At 39.5% G+C, this 27857-nt stretch overlaps 2 protein-coding genes across 3 annotated transcripts in view; one reads left to right on the top strand and one right to left on the bottom strand.

Annotated features, from left to right (window-relative positions):
* Positions 1-27857, bottom strand: part of LOC124157362 — a 385239-nt gene that overhangs the window by 142567 nt on the left and 214815 nt on the right. The window lies entirely within an intron of this gene.
* LOC124157363 (ion transport peptide-like) overlaps positions 1-27857 on the top strand; it is a 158291-nt gene that overhangs the window by 13770 nt on the left and 116664 nt on the right. The gene's annotated exons all lie outside the window — the stretch shown is intronic.

Raw genomic sequence — 27857 nt, 5'->3', positions numbered from 1 at the left:
TAGAAAAGATCCGTCGTGTGAGATAGCTACGCAGCGCCTTGCCTCCCTTCGACAGCTCTTATTCCCCCGCCCCACTCCTGAAGCCATGCCACCCTGCCCTGTTCCTCACTCACACCCTAGCATTTCCTGAGCGGTGACTCACGCCGAGAGGAGCTCGTCGCAAGTGAAGGAACTGGTTTTTCGGCTAGTTAGCGTTGATGAAGCGCCTCTTCCAGCTCTCCGGCACAAAAATCCCATCGCCGAGCCGCCCGCATCCATGCCTTCCTCCCGTCCACACACGTAGGACGGCCCACCCGCCGACTGCCTGCCCGTCACTCCGCGCCAAAGTGGCGAAAAAAAATTGCCGCCCGAGATGAAAGGGGAGGAGAGATTTTTCGGGATGAAAAATTACCGTCGGTTCGGCAGAAAATTTTAAACCGAGCTTTTTCGATCCTTCGGGGAAGAGGAGGGAACGGAGGGCCGGCTAGCGATTAGCTCCAGGCGAGATGAGAAGACCATAAAAATTAAGACTTGGTTCTCTCACGGTAGTGGGTGCATTTTGCTGGTAGCATGCGTTCACCAATTTTTAGTTACGCATTAGTTTACAAGGGACACATAGAAGACAGTTAAGGAGAGTTATTTTCAGTCCTAGGTTAATAATCGTACGACATTCACTGGGCTCAAGTAAGGTTGACAGGGAAGTAACCTCCCTAATGCATACTTTTCTTTGCGTCAAACTATCATCTAACATTCAAGTATAAAAGAAATACAATTCTTACTAGATCAACACAAGCGCTTTGGGAAGCGGCATATTATACACTGAAAATATAGTCGTAAATGTAGCATATCACAGAGGAATAGATAATTACGATATCTCATAGACGAATTACCCTCGTCAACAGAGTTAAATGTCAAATAAAACATGGGGAGTAAGTAAAAACGCTTAATTGCCTATACTCAAGGATATCATCTCATGTGAGTGAATATACCTGACTGAAAATGTAGTAGGCCCAATGAGCATAAAAGAGGTGCTGAAATATTCTAACTACTTTCATATCGCGATCTTTTTCATAATAATTGCTTAGTTTTTCAAAAAGAGTAAATAATATGGATAAAAATTTTTATTGCCAACCACCTGAGCAATTAAACCACTCTCCTATTTTTTATTTGTCCTATGAAACTCGTTTGGGAACTAATATTGGATGTATTATTTCTGCGCCACCAAAGGTCAAAACTTTTGATTCTACCGTGGTATGAGATCTCAAAGGTGTACTTTAAGGGTAAAAACATATGCAACAAGATTATTGATGAAGATATACGACAAATATGCCGTCACTTACATACTCAAATACATAAATTTTAAAATCTACACATGAATGCCAAATTAGAACAAATATAAGACGCTGAGCTAGTTACGCAATTGGTACTGATGCCTCGAGCAATTAAAAATGATCTAATACACAACCCTATTAAAAGAGACAGTGATCAATAAAGAAACATGTGAACCTTCTGAAAAGTAGACCGAATTGGATGTGACAGGATAAATTTCTTACTAGCTTTCCCTCGGCCATATATTATATTAAAAATTTACAACGCCGGCCGAGTATCAATGGGAGAGAGATGAATTGGCCAACTCTCGAGAATGAATCCACGACGAAACTCGAACAGCACTAGAGCACGAATATAAAAGATGAGAGATGGAGATAAGAATTTAATGAACATGCTAAGAGGGGTGTGATAGCATCGTTTGAGAGAAGGAATAAAAGCAAATCGAAGGAGAGAGAGACCTCACTTCTCCTTGAGAGCATTCCTTCCCCCCATTCCAATCCCAACCGCCCGAGAAAGGAACGGCCGATCAAATGTGAATGGACACGTTAGATTTACCTTAGACCATAATTCAGACCGTGAGTCACCGACGAAACAGGCGTGGTTGGCAATGGAGTTTGAGTGGTTTGAAAAGCCGGGCTCTCATGGGGGAGGGGAGAGGTTGGAAACAGATTATTACGTCCCCTTCACCCTCTCTCCCGCCTCTCAACCCTTCCTTTACATCTTCCCTCCACCTCCTGCAGTCAGGATCTCCGCCTCCCAGACACCCCATCCCCCCTTTCCGCCGCACCTCCCCCCGAGTTTTCTGCAACCCTCCCCACATTCAAACCCTCAGGGCGCCCCATACCTCGGCGTGCGAACACACCTGATTGATTGTCGAGAAAGCAGCTTAACGGGTTTCCAATTGTCCGACCCCACCACCCCCTCCCCAATAGCCGTGGCCGGAGGGGCAGACTGCCGGACTTCTTAAAAAGCCGACACAGGTGGAAAAGAGAGAGATACATTGGAAGAATGCAAAGAGATACTGGCAAAAAATTGGAATTAAAAAAAATGGCCTTTTTTTTCTTTTCAAGTGGAGAGCGTTGGGAAAATTGATCCCAGCATTTCATTATGGCCAGAGCAAATACGCACACGAGACTGCCTGGCTCCATAATACGCCTCAGGGCGAACGTGAATGAGCCTCCTCTCTCTAGAAGAAGTCCGTACATGGGGAAGCGGCGCAAAAAATGGCATTAAGTGGAGTTTCCAGGATGCTGGGCGGCCTTATTATACGAACGAACATTAGCATGCGAATTTTAAAACCAGTTATGAGTGGATATATGCAAGGGAAATCTTGCGCTAGGAAAAGGATTGCCGGCCTGGGCGGGGAGAGATACTAACGACCTCAAAGCTTCGCGCCAGTTTCGCCAAAATATTTTTTATTGCTAATGGTGTTCTCTTACCAATGCAAACCGTGAAGCTAGGTGAAGGAGAGTCGTATAAATAATTCCAAACGTGCTACGCACTAAAAATATATGGTTGTAAATTTAATAATTCTTCAATTGGAAATTCCATAAAGTTAGCATTAGTTATAAAATCGGCTGAGATATTTGCGACCCCGTACTTCAATAGTTTGAAATATTTTTATAGCATGCACATTTATATTCAAGGCAATGCCAACGGTTAAAGTATGATAAAGACATCATAAAATTTCAAAGAAACCAAAAGGTATGTCGTTTTATTTATTCACTTGTGAGATAAATAGGACAGTACCATATTGTTTTATTGTTCATAAAAGTTAATACATGGTCAATTTTTTCATAATCCGCATGAAATTAATTCTGCCTTTTAATTCTTTTAATTAACGTAAGAAAAAATAACTTTGATTTTAGGAAACTATACTCAAATCCTTAACGGAATAATGTGACTCGCTTATAATGACGAGGCGCTTACCAACAAATACGCTAGGGCGGGGAGTGATTTTATCGGTCAAGGTAACGTAATAGTCACTCACGTAAGTACGTAGCAGTATTTAAAAGGGAGCAACCATTACATAAATGTATGATACGCCTAAGCAGCCAATTACGTTTATCTTCTTTTGATGATGAAAGGGTGCAAATACTAACAGATACGAACACAAGCGCAAAGCTAATTATGCATTCAATTATTATCGGATATCATAAAGTAAAATGGCGGTCACAAAATTTCATTCTCAGGCTTCTATTCGTTCAACCTTAATTGGAGATACACACACTAATCATTCGTAGGATATTTACGAACGGATAAGACTCCTCTCAGTGAAAATTTAATAGTGGGCCCAGATAAGGGTGTGACATACCTCGCTTTATCAGGGACATAAGGAATTATTTCAATAACCCATGCAGAAAAAAAGTGACGAAAGATACAAAGCTTCTACCGCAACATGAATAGTATCCCATGGTCAGACTGAAAGGAAAATAACCACGGCAAACTCCTAATCAAGCATGAAGAATTAACAATCAACTTGTCAAAGCAAGTAACAAGGCAAGCGGAAGGATATAAAGGGGAAAACTAGACTTGCCATTCATCAGAAAACGAACAAGCGTCTATTATGGCATTTGATCATAATTACATATATTTTCTCCACACTTGGGTTTGATTTCCGTACGGAGAGCGAACTGGCCAGCGAGCTATCAAGGATAGTTGACGCAATCGAAAGAATATTTCGGTAAATAAGTAAAAAAAAGCAAACTCGACAGCCGCATAATTCCACCGGTCACTCATGCTGTAATTTTCCTGTCATCCCCGAAAGAATGTTTCCGAAGTAGCGGTGAAGAAAACAATCTTGCGTCCAGGCACTCGCACGCTGGAAAGAAAAATAGATATGCGCACGTTCCAATTAGATCTCGCGCAGAACGGTTTCCTTCGATTCGTGCACGAGGACGTGCGGCGACTTTCATCTGACCGCGTGGTCTGAGGATGGCCTCACCGATGTACAGCCAAAAGAGTCTCAAAATTCTACACACGCCGTTAAACGGAGAAAATCATGTCATACAAGCATTCGTTTCATCAACGTAAAATTCTTTTGCGCCTTCAATAATCTTGCGCGAAGACATTGGAATGATCATGCGATTGAAATTCATTCATAGATTCCCATAATTGCGGTTAACATACGTCCAAGATCGTAAAATATGATCTTAATAATCAAAAGGTGGCGATAATGAAAAAATTAAGAACATGTTGTAATTTTGCTTGAAATGATTGGGATACGGTGGGTATTTTTACCCAACAGTCATACAGCTACCTGTCACATAGTTTTAGGTTTTACCACAATGACACCTGCATATGCATATCAGAAGTTAGCTTCCACCCAAACATACACTATTAGGGTGGTCCAAAATAAAAAAATCAAGTCCTCAGACATACTCCTCATTCCACTCACCGACTCCCCAAGCAACTTTTGCAAAATTAGGCCCAACACTACCGCCAGAAGCCGCACCCAAAGCACTGCTGTGTTTTGTCACTAAGAGTACGCATCGTTTCTGCTAGGCCGGTCTTTTTTGGAACAATTTACTTATTTTAAAAACCTAGCTACCTATCTAAAATTTCAAGGATGATCCTTATTTTTATTAAATTTTACTGTTTCTCGAATTTGAAACTTTCATTTCAGCGTTTTCTCTTAAGTATTTTTTTTTAAACATGCGATCGAAGCAAATAGTTACACTCCATACACTCCTTGAACATTTCCAGATGATAACGTAAACTTTGAACAAGTCATTCGACGTGAAGGAAGAGAAAATACGACCGGTAATGTGTGATACACGAGTCCTTTTGACTGCCTCGAAATCGAAAACAGTAGACAACAGTGATGAGTGAAACATCTCTTTTTCCTCACCGGAGGAACATGCTATGGGTCGGCATCAATGGTTTAGCTAGCTGAAATTTGGGAGACAATAACGTTATATAATAACACTCGTATTTGAAGTGCGATTAAACCCAAATACTTTCCATAAAGACTTCCATGCACACAGGCGGAAAATAAAAAATTAAGAATTATTAGTCTAATAAAAATAAATTCAAAGATATAGGGTTGGAGTTGTGACTGGAGTCTTGTGTTTCCACACTAACACTAACTTTGTAAGTGTTCGGGTTTCAATTTCGGTAGTGATGGAGAATTTTCAGAGACTGCCCTATTCCTGCTCGTGGTCTTTGTGGAAGGCACTTTAAGTATAGAACGCCATCCGTCGAATAGTACGTAAAGCCGTGGTCCCATCGGCGCAATTCGTTAAGAGCGTGCTAACGCCGATGTTTCTCTCCATCCTTTCGCTCCTCCACGATGGTGCAGATGCCGCTCACCTTCCCAAAATACCAAATAAAGCAAATTTTTATTTATGTCATTGACAAAACAACAGCACGGTACAAAAATTATTTTTATAGAAACTAAGTAAGAATCTTATCAAATCAATCGAGTGTATTTTGACTCCCATTCCCGAGTCTTCGTATACTACTTCGCAATACTCATCCGTAAGAATTGTTTCATTATGTGTGAGTAAATAGGGCGCCTTGAAAATGTTAAACTCTCTACAAAAGCCAAAAACATATTTAAAAATTAATTCATTTTGCCATTCAATCAGGAGAAATGTGACTGAAAATTTAAAAAAAATTAGATTTACGGAAATAAAACTCTACTGCCAAATACTCTGCTACGGCGTGCATTTTTGGAGGCGCCAATATTTTTACGTATCCACAGTAGCGCGTATTAAGTGGTTTGAGCGTGGTCTGTAGTGTAGTACCTTCTCATTATAAAACTAGGAAGATAAAATACTCACATTTCCATGTTAGGTAAGCACGCGCAATTTGATTGGTATAATCTTAGGTCACCTCTTTCTTCTTCATCTTTTCCATCTCTCCATTTTTTCAATCTATCTGGCAAACCTCTCCTTCCACTATTATATTTCTTATCCCGTTCTTCTCATGACGCACATTTTTTGCCGTAAAAAGATATCAGAGTAAATTTTCCATGATCGATTCAAATTTATGTTAAGTCGGGCCTCCCTCGCAGATTGCCTCCGGTATGAATAAATCAGGCGTTAATGCCTGGCATTTATTGAAATATAGTTATTGCACAACTGGTAGTTATTAAATGTGATCTCTTTCTTTATGGGGACGAAACTATAATCAAGCCGTCTGCAAGTGGAGGTGGACCAAATTCTGCGCCAAGGGCGATTACGTCCCTAAATCATTCGATAATTTTTGGAGGATTGCTTAACCTAGATCTTTTTACAATATGAAAAATCGAGAGCGGCAATGACCTAGGTTTTATCCGGTTCGTTGCCGCCTCTTGGGGATAATCGTTTCGTATCACTGTTTTGGTACTTTTGTTAGAAGAAAAAACAGGAGCCGTACTCAGCGGTAACGTGTTCCAAATACAAGCCCGTGTATATGGTATATACACCATGAATTATATTCACCATGAAAAAATAATCAGCTAAGCCAGGATTCGAACCCGGATCTCCCGATTTGACCCGAGCCGGTCTGGAATGCTACCACTTTCACCACTAAGCCATCTTCTTCCAAATCAAATCTCAGAATCTGGAAAATCTTCCTGGTTCGAATCCCGGCTAAGCCAAATGATTTCTTCACGGCGATTTTCATCCTAGGTGTATATAACTTTGTAACTGTGCGCGTAATTGCGAACAAATTTACTTTTTCGATGCAGGGCCTTGGTAACCGAGCTCAGGGTATTCATTAACTCGTATTTACCAGATGTGATGACCTGAGTATATGTCCAAAATGTGAGTATTTATGAGTATATGAGCTTCACATTGGGGAAAGTGTAGGCCTTGTGGGTAGAGCGGAGCCACAGACATTAGGTCCCGGGTTCAAATCTCTGGTGACGCCTTTAAACACTCTCCAAAAAAAATGCTAAGGTGCGAGGCGGCCCAGGGGAAGGAACTAGCCTTCTACTGCGAATGTGCAACATTGTATGGGATCTACTCTATTTTCCTATATCCTAGACATCATAACTAATACGAAGAAAGATACAGAAATTTTTATTTAAGGTTGGACTTCTTCGAAACGGCTTAATAACATAATGCAGTACATGGTTATGTGAAATTGCTATCTAGGAATATTAATTTTCAAAGGACAAGTCTTGCTTTCTCGAAATATCGTACCATGGTCCATTTGAATCAGAAGCGTTGGTGATAATTGGCTTCCAATATTTCTATCTTGGCTATCGAGGGCTGTCTCACTTTGGCTGCCATTTTTCCATGTAGATTGTCATCTCCGCCTGAGGCTTGCCTTCGAATATGTGACCTTTGGCCGTGTCCTTGCCAGACCTTAGCCAAATGGTTTAAATGGACGACTAATAACCTCAGTTTCGATTTGATTGACGTGGGCCACTTTAAGGAGAAATTACGCTGAAGAACGCCAGACTAATTGAGTCGGGCATACGTTCATAAGCTGCCACCGTGGGTAGGCAATTTGAGGCAAGAAATCAGCCGTAGGTACCTACAATCTACATCCGATACACTTCATACCTAACTTAAATTGGATTTCCGCCGCGAATATATTCGGCACTGAATACTATAGGTTCTGGTGGTAGAGTATTTTAGATGTTTTTAATACAAATACCACCTATCCTAACCATCGTATTGAATTTTTGGACGACTCCAACATCCCCTGCCTATATGTAGACCCATCCAGGAATCAGGACGGGATATTAATGATTGCTAGAAAGTTGTTTACTTATTCACTCTTCATACCTAAATGTTTGCTTTTGCTTGAGTAAAAAGTCCCTTTTTTCTCAATATTTCAATAATGATATTCCTTGCTGAAGCATGACAAGAGATGAAAGCTCCAAAAACGTGGATTTCTAGCTAACGGAATCAAGAGAGACAATTAATTAAAGGAGGCAACGGGTGATTGGAGAAGTATTTGAAAAAAATACGTCAAGACAAATCTATCGCCGAGTGGTGCAGTCAACAGTCGATTCGAATAAAAATTAATGAAGTCACCGACGAAATGTATACGACTATTTCGGTTAGGTAATAACTAAATGAATGCCAAAAATAGGATCTCTGGGAAGCATTTGCATATCGAAACAATGTGTTTTAATTTACACCAGCCACTTTGGTCAAGTTTTTCACGCTCGTATCTCGTGCATTAAATGCATCCATATTTCGTTCCAGTCCATATTTAGATCAAGACATTACGTCAGGCACCACAGGAGGCCTCAGCAGCTGCAGCGCGTAAAACTCAAATCATAAGTTAATTGCAAGTCTCCCAACACACACTTTCCACCACGTCCTAACCCATCACGAGCGCACCTTTGCCACCATTCATCCTCCACCCCTTGTCCTGCTCCTCTTTATCTCTCGCCACCATCCGACAAACCCTTTGAAGCCTCTCCCACCGGTCACCCGGCCGGCCGCCCCTGTCATCCTCCTCACTCACCTCTTTCTCTCCCACTCCCCGCCACCCGCCTCCATTTTTTTCACTTCGACTCCTTTTTTTTATTCGCTCTCCCACCCGCTCCGTTTTACCCTTTTTTCACCATCCCATCCCACTGCCCGCCCTCGCAAACCAAGGTCTCGTCCAGAAATAGAGCCCCCTCCCACCGTCGCATCACAATATTTTATTTCTCCTCCGGCCCATCACCGCCTCCTCCTTCGCCATTCTATACACCTCTCCCTAATACTCTCCACTTATATTTCTCCTCCCTCCCCCAGCCCTCCTTTTCCTTCCTTCGCTAGCCCCAGACGCATAGTATCCGTACGGCCCGAGGCGCACCTTGCCCCTCTCTCCCTTCAAGCATTGGCGAGCTCACGCGGCGGCGGCGTCTCATCCACCTGGTTGCGCTCCAGCCGGCCTGGGCGGACGTGCAGATATTCCTCGGCTCTCCTGTTTCCCCAGACTGTCTCCCCTCTTCCTACCTCCATGCCGACCTCAGCTTCCATTTTCCACGCGAGAGTCTTCTTCACTCTCCCCCCACCCCACCCAGGACGCTCACTTCATTCCACCGAATTAGCCTAATCATTATTCTTCATCAAGAAAACTCATTTAAAAAAGTTTTTAAAAAATTGTTCTTGGAAAGATATTTGGACCAATTTATTATGATTCTCCATCAAGAAAAGACATAAGCCTTGAAAACAATGTTCTTGGAGAGATATTAAGACCAATTCGTGAGGAAGATATACGAAAAAAGAACTAACTGAGGAAAAGTTTTAAAGATCCTAGTACAGTGCTATGATAAAAAAACATCCGTTCGACTATTTTTCAGAAGTGAAGATTACAGAGAGGACGAGCAAATTTTTGCCTAAAAGTCAGGTGGCAGTAGACATTTGGGAAAAGGGACTATTTATGGAGAGGATGAATGGGGAGTCAACTATCGTCCGTATTTTCATGTACTTCACCGCACAGTTCAAGATTTACATCCAAACCGTCGGGCAACGTTCAATCAGGGGCTATTATATAGCTTTACCCTTTTCTTTCACTGGATTTCTTTTTTTCCGTAGAGCACTGCCATTATCGAGTTAATGCCCGCAATAATGTGAATATTGCAGCCTCTCTAAAAGCAATGCAATAAAATGTAAGAAATTAGGTTAGTTCGTGAACAAGTGAAAATTTTAAGGAACTGGTTTTACTGGCATTCATCATCTTAATGTCTTTCCGATTCCTTCTTTTTTCCACAAGATAATTTGTGAACAGTAGATATCTATTGGTAACATGAGTATCCGTTTTTTGTTGGGAATTGCAAAGAGTTTTATTAGTAAAATTGCCTTACAATTCTTTTACACAGTACAAACCGTTCCACCACTAATTTCTTGCTCTAGCTACAGAGTGCGGTTCTTCAGAGTTCACAACATATTTATATGTGGTGTAATTTGTAACGTAAATTAGATTCATAAATATTATGACAAAAGGACATTCACTAACATTTAAATTTATTACGTTTGTCCAAAAAAATAACATAAATGTCAATATCCTAACACATATCGATTTGGCCTTAGTGCTCCTCGTGCGCGGTACACAGGAACTGTTATTGCACTGAATGGATGCTCGAATAACTCATCCAAATCAAATTCACCGCAAAGCTCGCAGCTAACTTAGCCGAATTAATTTATGAACGCGATATAGTAATGTTTGATTAGAGTAATGTCTCATCCCGGCAAGTAGTCATTTAATTACTTCAATCTGAACTAAATACTTCGGTGGCATTTATTTCGCTTGATATTTTTCCTTAAAAGATATTCAGATACACAAAACCAAAATATAAAAGAGCTTCGGTCATTAATTGACTGCGCCGGCTGCATCAAATACAGCAAAGGCGCAGCACCAACAAATGTACTGGGTATATTGAAATGAAAACAGTTTTGATATCTATCACCAATTCAGAGGTAAAAACGACTTATGCTTTGACGCTGGGTATCATGATTGGGTGAGCAAAGCTGAGTGACCTGATTTGGACATATTGCATGAAAACTTTGGAGAACTGGATAATAGTTTAAATTACAGCTACTCCGCTTCAATTAAATGCTAGGATTCAATTAAAACAAGCTCGGAAATCAGAGTGTTTTGTATTCTTACTCAACGTTGTGCTCACATAACACCTCATTGCTCGTTTTTTCACTGCACGTAATTGTAATAGGAATAAATATTTAGTAATTCCATTGTTACTTACCTAACAAGGTGATTCCAAATATTTTACTCTAATTCGTTCTGGAAAACCGGAAACATATCATATAATATTTCTACATTATAATGACGAATTAGTTAGACTTTATCTGATGTCGGTTTTCGCCTGGGGGTCGTAAATATTTGCAGTGACCCAACTTTAAACTTAGCTTTAAAATTTTAACTTTTAAAAGTAACTGTTTTACCACAGAATAAGCACAGTCACGTAGATCAAACTAATCCCATCCTATAATGAAGCCTTGTCTTTTAAATGTTTTCCCTCGCCTTCCGACATTTCTCGTCGTATCGTATTCTCCTCCTTCCGATGTCCACTTTCACCGTTTCTGTCTACCCCCTACAAGCCAGCACCCCTGCTATTCGTCCTCTGATATTTATGTGCGTCCATGAGCCGCTAAATGGGAGACGCGGAAACTTCCGGGCACGTCCAGCAAACAAATTCATCACCAAGACTTTCCTTACAAGGCCGCGCTTGATGTTCCCTCTCTAGGAGAGAGAGAGAGACCATTTGCGAGACAACTCGTCCTTCCTGGCCTAGGCTTGTCGTCAAATGGGAATCCTAGCATAAACCAACTAGATCCATTAAACCTCCACATCATCAACGAGAAAGATGATTTCGGCGGAATTTTCCCAGATGGCATACATATTTTTCGCAAACACTCGATAAAGATTTCGACTCAATCAGTACTATTTTTTTCCAAGTCAGTCGTACGTGTCATTACGAGCAGCTACCTTCTATCTCCATCCAACAGAATGAAATCTAAATTCCCAGGTTTATTACAAGATTGGTCTTAGAAAATAAAGAAAATATATGTCCAAATTTCTATTCAACCCAAAAATAAAGTAGAATTTTGGTATTTTTTCCGATATCTAGCCAGTTGCAATATTAGTAAAATTAGAAACGCCGGCCATAGTTTTTCCCAGCATCAATTACAAATTACTCTACCCAAATTTAGTTTCTTGAAAGATTTTATTTGAACATATCCAACGATAATCACACCATGATTCACTAAACTCCTCTTTGCATCCCTCTCTTCCTGACGATTATGTACCTTGTAAATAATAAGAAATATTGCATTCAAGTACGGAAAAAAACTAGAGTGGCTGGAAATAACATAAAATAGCAAGGTAAAGTAGCAATCATTTGACTTTCCATATCCTCCAAAGCTGAAAAATCTGGTGTGAAATTTTTCAGGATGCCTCGTCTGAAGTTTAAATACTTTCTTTTCATTCTGTATCCTTAGCTTGTGACGATTATTCTGGCGCATATCAATCCCCCCATCTAATTCGCTTCTTCCCTTGCATCTATCCTGGAAATGGTACGAATACTCGAGCCTTATCTCCATTAAGGGTGAAAGCGAACGCGAGCTGCTAAATACTCCAAAGTGGCCAAGTTCCGTTCCCATTCGACATAGATACCCATTAATTTTTTTTTTTTAATCGCAGCAGCCTGAGGCCATGACCTGTACAGCAGGAAGTCCGATCAATGCACACATAAGGAAGTACCACTCCATGCAATGATGCGGGAGCGAGTTTTTAAGCAAATAAGAAAATTCACGAACAAAGAGGGCAAAAGATTATTTTTTAACGTACGCACAGCTACCTCTAAATGTACTTAAACTGTAAATATACACTGACAACCACCACAGTAATATAAATCCACGATTTGAAAAAAAAACGGCGACAAACTCCTTCTTAAACACGACACAATCATCATTATTGAGAGTAAGCACTCCAGTTACAGAGGGAGGTTACTACAGACGGAATTCACAACGAATAAGCAAAAGCGGCTTGTGAAAGTATACGTAATACCACGTGGAATTGGTAAAACTGGTAGCGCGGAGTTGTAATTATTGAATTCGTCGTGTTCGCTTTACTGTGACCATATACAGACTAGATATGAAGCTTCCTTCTCTTTTATGGCGCCCCATTTCACCAAATCATTCAAAGTCTATGCTACCATCCACCCGTATATAGTATTAACAGCTATCTGCAATAGAACATTTGGATCTGAAATAAGGCGCATGGCTAGTTCTAACATAAGTCAACGCACTGAATGGAAGCCAATGCCCACAAACCTTCACATTAGTATTGACGAATTCCATATCAAGTTGTAAAACTAATTCATTATTATGGAAACTGTATGCTAATGCATAGGTAACTACTCCAACGTCACATAAAGCGATATTTTCATTCATATAAACATATTTTAGTCATGTTGCGCAAGTCAGAGCAAAGGGTATTCGTGATAACGAAGGATCAAAGTAAAAAGCGCTACAGAGTTTTCCTCATCTCACCAATTTCACATAACATCAACCTACACAAAAAAAACATAAGGGGAAGAGCGAAAAATTAAAATTAGTAGAAGTAATTAAAACACATTTACGTCTCAAACGATGAGGCGTATGACTAATCGTGTCGTATTTAGCCGTCAATGCAGAGCTGAAGGCATGGTGATATCAATTACGATATCTATTACTCGCATAAAAACGACATACACAATAACCACTGCACATGACAAAGAGATATGCGCGTCAAAGCTTCAGCAGCTACCCCAGAGTTTCAACAGACGCGGTCGTAATTGCAGCAACGATTATAGAGAGACAGAATTGCGACCGATTGATCACCTTGGGCGAGGCAACCACCCTCGGCATATGAATAGGTTCGCCTAACGGTGACGAAGCAACGATAAAATAATGGAAAATTTAAAGACATAGCACGTAATCATTACATTCATGCAATACACATTTGTATGAAGACGATTAAAATTCAGTTATCACGGAAATATGTTGTTACATTACAAGCGTTTTTCTTTTTCTTATAATGTACTAGCTGACCTGGCGAACTTCGTACCGCCTATTAATCACTGAACAGTTTAATAACACCATTTATTAATCAAGAGCGGCTGTACTGATTTTAATAACATTTAGCTTAAGAATATTAATAAAATAATAAAAAAATAAAAAACATAAATAAGCATAACAATGGCTTGTTAGAAATATATTTTTTCTATTCAAACTACACCAAGGAAGTAAACTGTAAACTTTTTCAACGAATTTTCTGATTTTTTATATTTTAACTTAGGAAATTTAAGAAAATGTGGTCTTATGAAGCAATTAATAAAGTCAATCCCGATCTTGGGGCAAGTTTACGCCACGCTAGACCGATAATTGACTGAGGCTCAAAATCTCGTGAAAATAGTCCCTACGGAGCAGTATTAAGAGGTTCACAGCGTAAGCGTACCACGGCACCTACACATTTGGGTTTAATCTCTTGAGTTTAGCACCTTCTGATAGAAGACCGTTTTTTTATCTAGCGCAAGATAAAGCGGATGAATCGAAATAGCGAAGCGATGAATGAGAGTAAGCGGATGATTTACCTACTCGTGAACATACTACACATAAAATCTTGGGTTTTTCATGAGCACAAACACTGAAAGATTGACCTTAAGATTTCTTAATCGTCATCACGAATGCAACACGAACTGGAATTCGTTAAAGCTCAACATGGCATATACGTTGGGATCATGGAATCTTCGGAATGAGAACTTCCTCATCTTTGAATTTTGCTTTGAGTATATTTGCGTGAATCACATTCATTATCAGTTTTTTAATCACCTAACGCGTTCCGTTGGATAGTTTTGGTTGGTTTAGGTTTCGAAAGATCATGAACACAGAGCCTACCTGTAGCTGTAAATCGTACCGTGGTAAGCCAGTGACGTCCAAGTGCTTTATATATTCAGATAGATAGTTGGTGACTTCGTCTTCGTTTGTTACACATTTAAAAGATTTGAATTTATGCAGAGCACCAACTATTTTATCCTGATTTACCTAGTTTGAGTCATCCACATCTTCGTTCTATGTCGTCAAAATTGCTCGCTCCGTGATTTGTGATTTTTGTGGTGATAAATCATATTCGGGAACACTTTGTTGTTGATCTCACCTTCGATGAAACGAATTTGCAAATAATTCCTAGGAAATGAAACCAAACTGCTTTATTAGTCGACAGGGACACAGACATTACCGATAGGCGATAGTCCACAATTGCTTGGAGGCTTGTTCACAAACACGGTAGTGAAGTGTCTACTCGAGATGGCCTTTTCCCTTTTCTTGGCACAGCCAACAATAGAAGCAGGTTTTTAAAAATTCGTAAATCAATTTTGGCATTCTTTAAGCCGCTCAAGTATTGCATGGATATATAACAAATTTCAGACAATAACCATTAATAAGGAGCTTCTTCCCAGAATTATTTGAATGGTAGCAACGTTAAAACATTCGCTTACAATTTTAAGCGCGAAACAAATTACTGTCCACCATTTATCCCCACAATTTAGCTCTATATTTTTAATTTCCGAAAATATACCTCTTTTTTCTTTATTTCAAAATCTCCACCTACCACATTTTCTCCGCGCATATATTTCTTCTGAGAAGTCGTAAAGTATTTGATGGTGTAGCCGCCAAGAGGATAAGCTATTATTTCCCCTCTTTAACCGAGAGTCTACCGCTGAAGTATATTCTTCGCAATTAAGAAGGCATAAAATTTGAACACTAAACGATTCCCTTAAGAATTTTACTCCGGCCATCTGCTCTGTAAATCGGATAATTCTAAGTTTGGAAAATTAGCGAGAGGAATGAAACAATGAAACAATTAAATGATTAGTGGCGCATTTTAAGGAGAAAAATACAACAAATTTAACCGCGTGGATAGATACATGAACGCACTCATCATAAAATTGCGTAAATGCTCGAATACATGTCCGGGTAATAGCACCTGCTCTATTTTTGTTCATCTACCCGAGAATTTATCCAGCGCGGTGCTAGCACGGGTATATGCATCGTGAAACACGCCTTGAATTAACATGTTTACAATTACAAAGCATGAAAGTAAACACTAAGAGAAAACCCATGATATATTTATAATTTATGATGCTATATTTTTAATTTACAATATGAAATGGAGCACCATCCTCAAGCTAGACCATCTACCATTCTTATGAGGTGTATTTTTCGAGATTAAAAACTTCCTTACTAGAGATTTACCATTTTTCACGAAGAGACTGGAGGTATTGACACTCTGGACCTAGAAAATACTCTCGTATAGTCACTATTCCTACTATTATTAGCTATGGTACGTAACAGAGAGGTTGAAAAAATTTTTACTAAATAAAAGAGGCCACAAACCCTTGAGGGTAATAATCGATCCTCGATCGTCTCTCAGGAGATCATATAAAAAAGGTTGGTGTAGTCAACCTTTTATTTTGCACATAACGACCGACGGATAAGGGTATCTTGAACTACATGAGTAAACATCATTTCCAAAAGATGATAAAAAATACGAAAAATTCCCATTGTAATGATGATATAAAGATCGATATCATCGTTAAATTACTGCCCTACTAATCCTTGTCGTTATTCTTGAACAACCCATGATGTTACGACCACTAGGGCAATTTTTGACAGTTCAATTTATAATTTAATTGTCACTTTAATTTACAAACCCTATCGAATACGAACACCACGGATAAATTCAACTTCAAATCGGATCATAAGTGCAACCAGTGACGATTACAAAGCCCAGAAAAAAAATATAAAACCTAACGCAATAAATCAAAAACAATTATAATTAATAGCATTCCCATGGAACCACCCATTTTCTATGAAAAAAGAACAATTCTAAATCGATTAAATTAGGTAAATCTCAATCTACGCACCCAATCTAAAGCGATCGAACGCGTAAGGACGTTGGATCGACAGAACGTGTTCCATAGGAATGCATATTCAGTGAAGACATGAAATAAGAATAGGACTCTGAAGAAATAAAGAACGTTGAGGGAAGGTGAGAGCACAGGTTTACTTAATAATTGAATAAAATTTATAATGATCACTGGTGAATAGAATCTTCGAACTCATCCTTCAGCAAAACGGAATTTACCATCGCCAGTGAAATCACAATGAATCTGGAGGCCTTCGTCTCCACTCGCAGATTATACTGGCTACTATCTCACATGCTGTTAGATTTTTTCACTTCTTTCACACACATTTTGGTAAAATACACGACATTCACTAGCATTTCTGCAACGTCATGGCCCAAATTTTTCAGTATTAATGAAAATGAGAGCGGTCAATGATGAGACATCTAGGAAAAAATAACCTTCTTACATCGACTCTACCCCATAAAGTCATAATGGGGCTGATATAAATTGGAGAGACATTAAGCGACCTCAATAAGAGCTTATCCCTAGCCACGACCGCAGGTTGTCCGAGGGTAAACTACGAAGGGAGAGAAAACCTTCTGACGTCAGCGAGGAGCGCATGTTGGGCGGTTGCCATGATACTTAAAAGAGAGAAGTGGCCATCCACTAAAACACCCTGCAGTGGCGCACGCCTACACAAATATACATTCATCGCAGATCCTCGTAATACATCACGCCTACCTCTCCCCGCACTAATTTCTTAAACAAGATGCAGGCTCTGGTCAAGTCCTATGGCCACCAATGACGCACGTCCTATCTGGCTCCCTCAGACAGTATACAGCGCATTTTGATTTTGAGATACTTAGCAGGTGCGTGATTTCTCACTACAACACCGATTCATGCAGGATATATATTTTTAATTACTTCATACAACTGTTCTCGTCATAATTAAGATCACTGGCTTAAAAATAATGGACAGCCTCAAAGCCAAATGAGTAGCACCTGCAATAACTTAACTGGACAAGAGTGATATTGAGACGGAATGAAGAGATGAGGACGGATATTATGATAAGGCATGATAAGTTGAATTTAATATCTATGAATTTTCCTTCAGTATTTAAGTACTTAAGTAATAGCAAAGCTTATTTTTAAGAGTCTATGTCATTTTGTTAGCTATTTTCTCAATAAAATCTCCTAAAGCAAAAATTAAAAACACGATACTTATGGAATATAGTCCCAACTATCCAGATCCAAATAATATCAACAAAGGAATTTCTGTTACAATTTTTAGAATTAAAATATACCCTCAGTTAATGGCCATCGATTTTAATTGAATTACAAAATACCATTGAATAACTACGAAATGTCTTACCCTGGAATAAAAAGTTTGTGACATGATAAGTCCTAGGCTGCAAATACAACTATAAACCCAATCAAGAAATGATATATCAGACAAAACGGTGTTGGAACCGCGAATTCTACAATGGCCACAAAAACACATTGTCATGTATATAACATATAAATTAATTTTGAAAAAAGGCAAAATGATTTACGTTAACTTGACGCATTTTTATTAACTAAGTGGCAGTTACAGAGTGTCGAACACCGTAGAGCAACACTTTCAATGACATAAAATTGATATCTCGAAAATCATTCGCATGTTTACAACTATTTGAATGATGGATCAAATTGTAGGAATAAACAAAATGTTAAATACTATACTACTAAATTCATGATCATTATTCACATAAATTCTTACTAATATCAGCGATATTAACTTTTAATTTTAGTAACCCTAGACTAAATTAAAATTGAGCAGTGCTTAACCATATGGGTAAAGCTATATGGGTATGCTATGATTGATAAACTAAACACAAAATGCAGCATCCAAATGCAACGTACAGAATTTTCCAAAATCGTATAATTTTCTCAACAACGCAGATCATGAGGTCCGCGTTTTGAAATAAAAAGTTTCCTATCTCAAAATGTGAATGCGCTCCCGAAGTTAACCTAAATGATAACCCATCATAAATACTTAGGGCTACCGGAAGTGCGTAAGAGAGGAAAAATAAGATAAAATAAGAGCTTGATTATTTTGATTGGCAGGAAACAGCAGTGCCAGAAAGAGGAAACGATATTTCTAAAATATATTGGATCAGCCTTCTCTCCAATCGGACCAACGACCAACAGATACTAAATGGTTAGTACTCTTTAGCTCTACCTGACAAAAAACTGATAAAATCCATGGTATTGTGATTTTTTCATTTAAGGAGAGCTGCATAAGTGTGCAATTCCAACTTTACCTGAAATACATAACAACGAAAATCATTGAAGGCGAAGAGAGAGGAGAAAAATGAATAATATTATTGCTATTATTCCAAAAATTTTCAAATAAAATTATATAAAATATGATTGATAATAAAAAATAAACTTATAGGCCTACTAATAAAATTATCAACTGAATTACTACTCGTAATATATCATAGCATTATACTAACATATGATGAAGAACCTCTACGAAATCGAAAAAATTAGTTAGCTAAGCTCTCTGAAAATTCACTGACAAAATGTACTCTAAAAACTTGAAACGTCATATTTCGGTGAATAGGTTAAATGAAAATTATTTCTCCAAGTATTTATTCTAAGTAGAAGAACACCATTCTCCACGGCTTAGGATCGCAACTTACTAAGAAGATTAGGAAATGTTCTCCATATAGTTATTTTACACGTAACGCTTACATCACTTAACAAGCACATGAGCAGGAAGTGACATCTATATCCCTTGAACCTTAAAAAATTATCGAAAAAAACAAGATCTTGCGAGCCAACAGAGAAAGTATTCAAAGTCAACAAAAAAGCACGCAATTGTAAGCAGTGTGGACCATATACTGAAATAATGAAAACTTAAAGAACTAGAGAATATAATTTCTCTCGACGCAACATAATCTGCTTAAGCCTTTTAAACAGCGACGGCCAGGACGATCACTCCATTCACTCGCCACTACCTAACTACCTATATACCTCTGGTTTCAGTGGCGTAGCCAGAAATTTCGTTCGGGGGGGGGGTCCAAAAGCAGGGGGGAAACTTTTTGAAAAACAGGGTACTAAGTAGAGGGTTTTAAACTAATTTCAAGAATTTTCATAATCGAAAAAACTTCATTTGATAAAGAAATATTTTGTATGTTGTTCAATATTTGGTATTCTTTTATGAATGAAGAAAGTAATTGCGTTTTTAATTTCTGGGGGTTCGGATCCCCCAAACTACGCCACAGCCTGGGGTTCCTAATTTAGAAACAGTTGGTTACTGCTATACCGGTACCTAAAACCCTAAGGGACTAAAGAGTAGTTATGAACTTACTATGCATGAAAAACATACAGCACGTTACCATGAGTACTTAATCAATATTAATTAATTACGAAATGGTACACCAATGACTAAGGAAGGCATCCGCTAATAGAAATCCACCGTTCCTTCGGATTGACCCTGCCGAATTTTATAGCAACTCTCATGGCCTTATGGCTAATAATACCCTAAGCGCCTCGTCAAAAAGATGGCTATCCTAAAAATTCCACATAAAATGAGCGAGGGCAGACAGACGCCATACCGTAATCGCATTCATTACACCGAAACGCCCACGAACATAGAAGCGATTCCGAAGACCCGGGAAATCGGATAAATCCAAGCGAAAATAGAGACGTAGACTAGGGCCCGAGTCGGGCTGCTGTAAGGGGAGGATGCTGCATTTGATTGGAGGAATAGATAACGCGAGATGATTCCACCTCTTTCACTACTATCAGCCGCCATATTCTCCGAGGATACTCCAGGGACTTTCACTCGATTGCCTTTACAGCGAATTATGATGGGCGTCTTTCGCACAGGCGCCAGTCTGGTCACCCATCCAGCAGCATCGCAGTAGAGGAAGTCTGACTCGGCGGCGTACGGGAGGGACAAATTTGGTGGGAAACGATCACGGAAGAAGCGGGAGGGGTAGGACAAGGCCAGGGTTGGCGAGGACTGAACCAGTAGGCCTGGGTAACTCTCCACTTGGATTTGTTACAAAGCATTGCATGAATCAGGGACTCTTTGTCTACTCAAGTGTAATATAATAATAACAATGTGTTTAATGTACCACATGTAACGCCCCAATTACAATCATTTTAATATAATTGGACGACACATCCAAAAACAGCCGAGGACTTAACCCCGCCGCCACCGAGGCCGGCATCATAATACACGTCAAGGATAAAACTCGCCGAGAATACATTCTGTATTAGAATTCACACCTCCAATTGTTGGATCAGGTAAGCAATTAGTTACGCCACACTTGCTGAAGAAGATCAACATATTGGGAAGTTTTTGCAATTAAAGAAAGGGGAGAGAGAAACCCGGCGTCGGAGTTAGCCCACTTTTAGCTAAAGGCATCAAAGGGACCACGTCTCATTCGAAAGATGGACCCACATCACTACTTCAGTGATTTAACGATGAGATGGGCAAAATATTTTGTGGGTGGTAGCCGCGAGTAGTACTCGTGCGCGAAAACACGTAGAGTTAGGCGCCAAGGCATGCCAAAACTCACAAAACATGGGAAGCAAACTTTTTCTCCGTTGTTCTAACTAGCGGCAATTATCTGAAGAAAACAAGAAACAGGCATTAAATACATTTGCATCGTCTTTATTGGCAACCGAGGAAGATAAAGGTCAAATCAGTCAAAATTTACGATTGAGTCAGCATTCACGCCGAGCCGGCAGGATTGACATTTCGCAAAAAATCGCCTCCACTCAGATACTCCCACTAATATCATCTAAAAAAGTACTTAATTTTTACAATACGAGTACTCCTATGAAATACTCTGATAACACCTATGTTTCCATTTACCTTCCAGTAATGAGAAAAAAATCAGCTTCTTTGAGTCGTTTACTCAATGCTATTTCAACACTACCCACCACGCCTCCGTCATTTCGTGAAACTAAGCTCTTGGACACATTGTATTGCCTTATGTTATTCAGCTAGGCAAATTGTATAAAAGAGGACGGGTCCATAAATCAATGATGATAAAAGACTACCGCCAATAAGAGTCGGAGACGAGTAAGGCACAGTCAAGAGCCTCGATACTCCAGATAAGCACCATGAGGCACTCAATGCGACATATATTCCGGGAAAAGAGAGCAAGGGTGTGAAATCGAGTGCTTTTTACAGGACGAGCATCCCTATCCCCTCGTCACAGGGCACTGAATACGAAGAAGCGAGATACAGAGAAACGCGCTCCCCCAAAAGTCCTTGAGATGGAAGAGGATGCCGCTGCGAGTGGCGAACGGGCAGAGCGCCGCGGTGGCGTGAGTCACCTAAGGAGCATCAATGGGAAGAGGCGAGACGAGGGGAAATAGCACGAAACATGAAGGGGAAGAGATTCCTGACTCCGCACAGGCGCCACAGCCAATAAATGGACGAATGGTCAAGGCGCCGAGATGGAAATGAACACGCTTTTCTCGAATAGGATCATTTTTCGCGAATCTGAGCTGAAAATACATTGGGTCTTTCCATCAGTATCTATAAATACAACTCTGTCCCAGAACACAATCACTGATTGTGAGCTCGACCACATCAATATAACCAGTTTAGGCAAGACAGTTTGAAATTGGGGGATCATCTGGTTATTTTAGATGAGCACAGAAAAACCTGGCGCCGCCAAGATTCATCAAATGGTGCCTTTAAGTCGCCCCTTCTAAATCGATAGGTCGAAGGGCGCACTTCCTTAGAAATGTATCTATTATGTTGATATGACTCAAGCAATGACGATCCATCGAGGGAAAATACTGGAACACGGACCTCATGGTGCATACATATATACGGAACACAACTTGAAACCGGCTCAAGCATTAATATAACAGCATTTAAAAAATAGTGATGCCGCGAACGAATGACAATTTAAGCTACAGAAACGAATTTTTATTTGCCCAAGCGTATTAGAAAGCATAGAAGCACGAGCCACGATTCAATGTAACACTGGCGAAACCATGGCATTAAGATATTATTTTTACTCAATTTGCTATTAGGTTTCAAATTATATAAGAGCAACAATATCGTAGAATGTATTTATTTGGTAATTATATTCAATGATTCCTCTTTTTAAATAATAAAATTTTTTTAAAATTATTTCACCCGAAGTTATTTCATAAAAAAATATAATTCCTTATCCACCTCACTAAAAAAATTCAGCGTGTCAAATGAATTAAAAAGGCGCCGTCATATCGCACACCAAGGCCATTCATTCTTATTGCCAGACACGAGTACAGGGTCATTTCCGGTGTAAAGATATGAATCACACTATGTTTCAAGCAAATATGACTGCGAAATTTCTTCCGTTCTGAGAAAAGACTTATATCGGCGGGGATTGTTCCGCGAGCATACTGTTCGAGCGAGTTCACCGCGAGCATATTATTAGAGTACTGAGCGCGTTCACTGTTAGATAAACCACCACAAAATGCCATTTTTAATCCAAGATGCTGGATGCATCCTGAATAAGGACCATAACTTACAATCACCAACATCTCCACGAAAATTAGATAAGCATATACCGAAAGTGAGCATGATATCCTCGTGGGTAAAGTACTTTACTGCAGCTCCAAGGAAACCGGGCGCAAATCCAGGGTGAAGCTTTCGGGCACCCAAAAATGAAATCCTCCAAGTACGGGATGGCCCCGGGAAAGGAACTGGCCCCTCCACCGAAAATATGTGATATCACATACCGGTATCTGGGGTGATTTCTCCCCTCACCTATTCACACCAACCTTCAGGATGAATGACAAACTGAGTGAGCGAACAGCAATGACGTAACCAGGTCGGCGGATATTTTGGTGGAAACCTCCTCCACCAGAAGTATGGAATTACAATCTACGTTATGAGTAAATGAAGTTAAATCGGGTAAAACATTGAAATTGTTTTTTTCAATTTAAACTTTTAATGGACAATTACTTATTCACACTTTATACCTAATGATCAGTGGCGCAGCGAGGGGGGGTTTTCGGGGTTAAACCCCCCCCCCCGAGAGCTCAGAGAAATAATTAAGTTTAATCCATTCTACTTAATTGGATTGATATTACTAACAGAATAGTGTAAGGATTAATAAAATATCCCTCAGAAAGCCGTAAAACTCACCATTTTTGAATCATTTATCTAAAATGTTCGCGATTTATTAATCTCGCACCTATCGCTTATCCTGGTGGGTATTCCATACTTCCACACACCCCGGTATTAGTTGCACCTAAACTCCCCCCCCCCCCCCAGCCTTAATTCCTGGCTGGGCCCCCGGTAATGATAGTAAAAATTACTCTTGGTGGGCAATGTTCATAATAGAAGAACTCTCTCATCCCGCTATTCCACCCCAAGTAATTTTCTGATTTTCACACAACATTTAAACCACAAACCACCCGTTATAAGCTATCGTTAATAGTTAAAATTTTAAAATTACTAGCTACTTCATACAACAGCATAAAATTCTAACTTCATAACAGCTGCCCCAGTCTCTGAGTGACTTCGCTTCTTCGCAAGAGCAGAGTAAGTTTCCGTCAGACAAAAAGATGCCAGTCACGATAAATTCCTAAGCCATTTTCCAACATAGCAGAACAATCATTACGAATGCTTGAAATCTATACTATAATGAATAAACCTAAGGATATGACATTATGCATCGCTCCAATGATTCCAATGTTATTAAAATTTTAAAATCGTCAGATTGAATGCATGGCAGCACATGGTGTTGCGTTGGTTTAATTTGTTGAGATGTGCAGAGAAAGGTTTATTTGAGTAACTAAAAACTCAGCGTCTTAACCTGTATATATTATCGCTTGCCTTATCAACTTATAGTAATAGGTAGCAAAAGTAAATATTTTTGACACCTACACCTCATCACATTTTTGTGCCCAAATATGCGGATATCTGACTAGAATGGGGATGAATTTTTGTCCTGTTATCTCCTGATTCTTACTGGGGGAACTAAAACCTCGAAGAAAAGTCAAAATATAAATATTTATGAAAACAAAACTAGTAGAAAAACTATTGAATTAGTTTTGATAACTATGGAGGAGTAAATAAATTAAAATGAAGGGAATCGAGACAAAGGGCAAAGACTACGGACCTGGGCGATAGCGATAAATCGGCGAATGATCAGGGGATTTTAAAAGGTATTATGGGTATAAACTATTTCATTTCCGAAGCAAATTAGTAGATGAGTATATAATAGAATGATAAATGTCGAATTATTGTATGGTTTGCAAAGTGAGTTGAAAAATAGAATAGCTAAGCTACCGGAATAGAAGGACATCAAAACAATGTTTAGCCAAAGTGAACAAACCGAAAGGAAGATAGAAAATGAAAGGAGTATTTGAGCAACTAATGGGAAAATCCAGTGGCCAGATCATTCCCTGAGCCTGCCATCTCTGTAAAAAACAATACATGATAGATAGCTTCTAAAGACAAAACAACACGAGCTATAATGAAAACAACAATATGATGCGGCAAATAACTAAGAATTCTATTGACTAGCACAATTCGGTTGCAGAAGTATTGCCAAAGGATCCACAGCAATTAATTTGTTTGAATCCTAATAAAACTTAAACAAAAAATTATGTTGACATTTAAGCCTAAACAATTTTCCTATCTAGGAAAAAATCAAATGTGTACTTTTCAACCCTGGGTGTGATACCAATCTAATATCATAATATATTTCTTGAAGATGTAAATGGTGCATCATAAAAGAGTATGTAATCAATTTACAGGGATACGCAAAAATACGGAAAGTAACCTGGAGAAGCCACAGAATTGCAAATATTTACCGAGACCTTCATCAATTTTAAAGAGAGCGGAATATGAGCCCAAGTTCTCGCCACTTGAGCGTAGATCAGATATGCGAAAATAAACTGTTGAATAAAACGAGATGAGTACGTAGCTCCACAATATTTTCAGTCATGTGTGTACGTGACGACAGGCATGCCACTGAAACGTCCACTTTCTTCCTTGGTCCACACTCCAATTGCTGAGGAACGGAATGGCATTCTCGCTCGCGTCCGCCGACTTTTCTCAGAATGGAAGAAGCTTCCAACGTGAGGGGGTGCATGAACCGATCGACTAGATTTAACTGGCAGTAAAAATTACGGGAAAATTTATGTCCAAGAGCGACGTGCAGATCCACGCGTGGACAAGAAGAATTTGAACGCATTAAAGTACAGTTGACCCCGTTTCCATAGCCAAAGCTACCATTGACAGAATTCCATTGTAGCACTCCTAATTAGGTACAGTAATAAGTGCCGGTTATGTATCAAAGGATATGTCACGTCCACATATTAAGTAAGATCCAAATAGAAAAAAATCAGGACGATATCTGACAATCCCAAGTCACACATGGATTTATTGTCCTTCGATCGCAGGAAATTATACTAACTATAATTTCATATAAATGACGTCACTTGGCTGACAAGCATTCTATCTACCAATTTACGGACACGATTCATTGACATGGATACAGTGGCGGATACAGTGGGGGGGCGCAGGGGGCGCGCGCCCCCCCTTGCGTGTCCGCATGTATTGCCGAACATTGCAAAACCACAATTGTAACTTTTTTATATCATAAGATGGCATTGTCTTTTACATGTTTATAATCACTTTAAATAAAATTTTCATATACTCTACCTGTGACTTGACCATCTTTTATTACGATAAAATTAAAGACAATTCAAGATATGTTGCGCCCCCCCCCCCTTGAGTTTTTTCTGTATCCGCCACTGCATGGATATTATATTTTATTATGAAAAGCAGGTAGATAAATGGAAATCGATCTGGCAAAAATAAGTTACCTGAAATCTGAAAATTAAAGCAAATAATCAATCATCCGACACAAAATGGCGATTGAATGAAACGCAATGGTTAATACAGAAGGTAGCGATGGCAAGCGAAACGAAATGAAAATGTTTCTTTTCGACCTGAAGGGAAACGAAAGTACGAGGCCTGGGTTTAGTTTCGTTCCCGGAGGAAATTAAAATCACCAAGGAGTTAAGTTTCGACCCGGGACGAAACTTTACTCCCACGAACGAAACTAAATTAATGGAAACTCCAATGCTAATAGTTAAGTTAAGAAAAGAGGGAACAGTTTCGACCCATTACCTTTGACATACGCGTAGAGAGGTTAAATAGTGAGCTAAAAAATTGAATGGCCAGTTTGCGTTCACCGTTCTCCTGTATGCGGTAAAAATATGAGTGCCCCATGCATCTAATGGCGGTAAGCCAAACCTCTACTTCATTCAACCATACTTCGTAGTACTCGGTGTCAGGGTCGAAACTAAACTGTTCGAAGGTGAAGCACGTGGTCCCTCCAGAGCAAAACATTATCTGCGTATCGTTTCGTCTCAGAGTTTTAGTTAAGTTTCGACCCGAAGTAGCTATGACTTCGATTTCGTTTCGACCATGAGTTTAGCTACCCAGATTTAAATCCATTTAGTTTCGTTTCTACTTTTCGCTCTCGCGAACGAAACTATTGAAACGAAAGTTTTACTGGTTACGACTTTCGTTTAGTTGCGATCGCCATCCCCGACAGAAGGTACCAGAAAACAAGGCAATTCGAAAACAAATGCAATTGTTGTAGATAGCTGTCCTTCTAAAACCAATCCAAATTATTTACTCACCAAGAAGTAAAGAAGTCCTTGACTCAACTATAAAGCTATAATACAAGAAGGGGTCATGAGGGCATAAAAAACGCAAAGGTGTTTTTATAAGCACACAAAGAGATCTCTGAAAGAAAATGTATTTCAACGTAACAGTATCAAATTCCGCAAAATATAACTTTACAGGAGCATCAAAAATGGTATTATTATGTTCTTTTCGGATAGGTAACACTCTTATCCTCATGATTTTTTATTAGTTTACAGCCAGGTTTTTCACGAAAATTAAGACCACCGCGAATGGACAGCTTTGTGGATGACAGGAAATGCGAATTGCTGAGGGGGGAGAGGAATAAAAAGCCTTATAAAATTCGTAATCGTTTCGCAAGGAAAGACGTGGAGATGGTATCTCAATTCCGCTACTCGAGGACTTTTCCTTCGGGGGGAGAACACGCCTCCTAGCTAGTTTGCATATCAAAGTAAACCCGCTAATTGGTTGTAAATTGCGGTTTCCGAGGGTAGAACGGGCGTGGAACCTCTCCTCTGGTGGTCTTCG

The sequence above is a fragment of the Ischnura elegans genome, chromosome 4 (genome assembly GCF_921293095.1).
Source record: "Ischnura elegans chromosome 4, ioIscEleg1.1, whole genome shotgun sequence".
In the NCBI taxonomy this organism is placed as follows: Eukaryota; Metazoa; Arthropoda; class Insecta; order Odonata; family Coenagrionidae; genus Ischnura; species Ischnura elegans.
This window is presented reverse-complemented; position numbering and strand designations above follow the sequence as displayed.